General features: G+C 39.8%; 1 pseudogene; it reads left to right on the forward strand.

Annotated features, from left to right (window-relative positions):
• Positions 1-476: 476 nt before the first annotated feature.
• LOC135195432 (uncharacterized) lies at positions 477-2,218 on the forward strand (annotated as a pseudogene).
• The last annotated feature ends 2,650 nt before the right edge of the window (positions 2,219-4,868 follow it).

A 4,868-nucleotide genomic window follows, 5' to 3' on the forward strand; every position in this document is an offset into this window, starting at 1 on the left:
AACATACACCCAAATATTATGTTCCTGTGTCAGAACCTAGATTTCATTGGACGCCTGATAGTGGGATTTAATGGGGATAAACATTGGCCACTTATCAAAACTATACTACTAGGCATTCCAGGGCCGTGTCCAATTGATTTTCGTTGATAAAATCCTACCGAAACATCGGATATGGGTCATATTTTGGAAATAGGTATTTGAAGCCACAGCCTAATTGGCAAAAATATGCAGTAATGTCTAATGTGAATAATAAAGGCACTTACCAGAGTAAATATAAGAAATTGAAAGGGTAACTTAGCTAAATTTAGACGCACCCAGAGAGAGGCTAGTTGTGACGTGAACTATGACATCAGATGTAATACCCAGTTAACTTTCCATTCACAATAGTAAACACGCCGATAACAGGAGGAGGACAGCAGAGCATTCATACGCCAAAGCCAATCTGTTCTACGTGACTGCTGTCTGGTGTTTCAATTATGGCAGGCCTGGCAAATTGTCCTCGTGGCTGCAAGACTGCTTTCGTGCTGCGTGTTTTTGCAGTATGCAATAAAGAAAAGAACCGCATGCGTCATATGATTAATATTAACAGGTAAGTGGATAACAGATCATGCACAAACACCAAATGATTCAGACAGGAAGCCTAAATTAAATTTTATAGGGGTCATACTTGAATGACGAGTTTGGAAAAAAAAATGAGATATAAAAATATTTTGTTTATATTAATGTATTTCTAAATTTTCACAATAAGAATAAGAGATGACAGATTTTTTCTTGACTGCAAACTATCTCACTGACTAGCTTCAACCATATTTAACAATTTACCTATCCTACTGATCTCCTTATATATATATATATATAATAATATATATATATAATACTATATATAATATTAATATTATATATATATATAATATATATATATATATATACTGTACTTACACACACACACACATTTATATATAAAGCTTCATTTACAAATTATGTGTATGTGCATGTATGTACTATATATGTCTAAGTTCATATATGTAAAGCATTTATATATCTCAAAATATTCTACTCATACTCTTCCTTGATGTCGAAGCATGAATAATAACAATAATGATGATTATATTAATAACAACAATAATGATAATAACTGTGACGAATATTAATGTGATTATTATGACTTATAATATTATCAATTTCTTTGCATGAACGTGTGCGTAGAGAAAACAAAGTATAACATATAATGCATTTTTATTCACTGGCTAAATACTGGTCTTTGTCCACACAGGCCCTACGACCGTGTGGCAAATTTCATGGGTATCACGTCGCTTTCTGTGAGGAAGATTGTTCACCGTAACAGATCAGTGATCTCACATGAGTCTGCTGGCGAAGTATTTCATATACCACAAGCCTTTGATAATTTTACAGTGGGTGCCATTCGTCGGTTTGTTCACGAGATATTTGCTGCAAAGCAAGTATTTACTGTTAGAACCCTGATGACAGATTTGAAGACAGCCACCATAATCCCTGAAACAACCTCCGAGATAGCGGTGTGGCGGCTCCTGCAAGATATGGGATTCAGATATAAAACGTCTCAACGAAAGATGTATCTTGCAAGAGTCCATTGATGTGGTTTGCCGACGGATCGGGACTCCCCGGGCTCTGAAGCGCCATCGAGAAGATGGAAGGGAGATAGTATATGTCGATGAGACGTGGTTCACCACCAGAATGAGCCACAACAGAGAGTGGGTGGACACCGCACAACCTGCTACCAGTGCCACGCATAGCCGACAGGTACCACCTGGCGAGGGAGAGCGCTTCGTGGTGGTAGCAGCTGGCACAGCAAATGGATTTATTGAAGGCTCTTTCCTTTGTTATCCTGCAAAGAGTACAAGTGGCGATTACCACGGGGAAATGACAGGCGAGCTGTTCATACGCTGGTTAACAACGCAGCTTCTACCATTTCTGCTTGAACCATCAGTGTTGGTGCTCGACAATGCACCTTATCACAGCCAGCTTTTAGACGAGTGTCGGTGTCCTACCACGGCCACCAAGAAAGCAGACCTTATTACCTGGCTTCAGAGTCGCCGATTCCCTGCCACAGATGGTGCCACAAGACCTGAGCTGTTGCTCATATGTCAACAGAGCAGTACATCGTGGACAGCATAATTCGAGAGTGGGGCCACGAGGTGGTGCGTCTGCCACCTGCCCACCCAGAGCTCAATGCCATTGAGCAAGTATGGGCGTGTATGAAACGTCATGTGCGTTCATCTTTACAGCGATTCACCCGGGCAGACTTGCAGGTAAGACTGGAGGAAGCCAAGCTTTTGGCCACTGAAAGTGTTTGGGGGTCTGCAGTGAAACGATCTCGAGCCTTTGAGGATGGGTATTGGTCAATGGACAACATTCAAGAGCCTGTTGGACTTATCATTATAAACTTAGACAACGATGACGAGGATATAGAAGACCTATACCTGGATGATGACGATGATGAAAATGAATAAAAATTATTTTGGTTGTGTATTCTCTATTTTCTTTTTTTTTCCTTTACTCATGAAGAAATATTGATTTCTGTATTTGTAACGAAACTTCTTTACTTATGGTCTGCTCAATGAGCAAGATTCAGATTGGAACAAGTTCTGTCTTAATCTTAAATAAACAATAACACATGCTTTTACATAGTTTTATATTTTAATCTTTGTATAAGTTTATTTCACATTTCAGTTTTAATGCAGTTCAGCAGAATAATTGGATTAATGGATTATAAAATTTATGTTATAGCCCAAGTGCTTAGACTATGAATTATGAGTATCATTGTACTACAACGTAGTTATGCTTAAAGGAAAATATAAATTATATAATATATAAATAATATAAATATATATATATATATATATATATATATATATTATATATATATAGAAATTATATATATATATATAGATATGTAAGAATTACATTATATATATAAACCAGTGACCTGGGGTCATGGCATTAGGAGGGTTCTACGTGACCAAAGCAGACCTTAGATTACGCTATGCACTGTCTGCAGTAGCCTGATCTAGCTCTAAGCTTTGTCAACATTTTTTATGTTATGATAACTTTGCACAACAACTTCCATGGGAAGCGGTTGACCTGTTAACCTACGCCGGAAACTTGTAACTTCCGAGCCGGCAGACTACGTATGTGTTTTTTATATGAATTGCTGAGATAGCTAATGTTCCGCTATCGACGCGATGCTTTAGAATGGCAGTTCCACGCCAAATCTCAAACATATCGGTCGTCCGACCGAGCTGCATCTCCTAGTATGGAGTTACAGAATAAAGTTGTTAACTTGTTCAACTAGCCTGTTTGAATCATCTCCTCTAGACAAGAAAGAACCTCTCTACTAAGATATCCAAGGGAGATGAGAGGAACCAAACATTACTTACGGATAACAGCCGTAAGGAAAAAACAAAAAGTCTATCGCCAAGCGATAAGACATTAGAAGTGGTGGCAAGCGAACAAACGAAGAACATAATTAACGAGACCCATATCAGCCGACCGAAGGTCTACAAGAACTAACTTCCACCTTCAAACATCAAACTAAACAAAGAGAAGGAAACGGGATCTTGTTCAATCAACGCAACAGTTTATGAAGACGCAACTATGTCCTTCATCGAGAGGAATACAAGCATTTAACACTGACGTTTGAGCAACTGTTGTCACTTATCTTCGAGAATCTACACCGGACGAGGGCAGCATCGAACATCAACGGAAAGAAGAAAACAAACACAGGGAACATCACCCGTTCACGAGCAAGGACGCAGAGTGGACAGCTATACGCAGTAGTGCAAGGACGGAGGCTGTGACGTCATCAATCTTGGACTTCCCAGAGCATCGTGCACCGAGAGAAGGCCGTGACGTCATCACGACTTCCGACGCGAGACGTGGACAGGAACTGTGACGTCATCCCATGTCAACAATCCTTCGCAATATAATCTGGAGCTAAGTACCATTTTTTATCTATTCAGGTCTTTTCCTCAGTGAAGTGTTGTTCATCAAGAGTCGATCGTCCAGTATTCTGGGGGTGAGTTGTTCGCCATATTAATCTTCCTTCATTACAGAACTTATCTTCAACTACGAGGTTCTCGCCCGCAGATTAATTTTTTTTTCTTTTCTAGTTGTCATTAACCATTTCTTGCAGGAATTCTCCGTATAATATTTTATCATATTATCTGTATTTTTGTATCTTTTGGGGGATTTTCCTATTATTATAACACACTTATAAAGTACATTGCTTATGCGTTTACGTAGTGGTCGAGTGTACTCTTATAGATATTTTGATAGGATTGCAAGGAATAGAAGTGATAAGAAAAAAGTGAAAGCCGAAATGGAAGGCAATACCACTCCGGCTGGCAACCCCAACTGTGGTGACTCTCGTTAGCGCAACGAGGTCAGCGATAGTCCCTTTTCAAGGTCGGGTGTCAATGGGTTCCATGCCTCAAAATGTTGAGGCATGGATCTCATCTGTAGACGCTCATTTAAATGCAAAAAGCATCACAGACCCAGCAGTACAATTACAGGAGGCCAAGAGCTTCGTAGACTTTGCGAAAGGCGACGCAAGTGCGTATCTAAGGGGGGTTTCTTTCCAAGAAGCGCTTACATGGGACGAGTTCAAAAATAGGTTACGTGCCGTGTATGGGGGGTGAAGAGGCTTTAGATGTAGTATTGGCATTGAGAAATATCCTTAACCAAGCCTCCATGACTCAGCTCAATGTTGTCGAGCGGGCGGCGCTAATTGCCGACCGGCTAAATGAATATCAGGATAGTTTATGTAACTCCCGGGTGGGTTGCGGGTGCTAAAATCAAAGTGAAAGATTTTATCCGTTTGATCTACCTTA

This window comes from Macrobrachium nipponense, chromosome 16 (genome assembly GCF_015104395.2).
Source record: "Macrobrachium nipponense isolate FS-2020 chromosome 16, ASM1510439v2, whole genome shotgun sequence".
In the NCBI taxonomy this organism is placed as follows: domain Eukaryota; kingdom Metazoa; phylum Arthropoda; class Malacostraca; order Decapoda; family Palaemonidae; genus Macrobrachium; species Macrobrachium nipponense.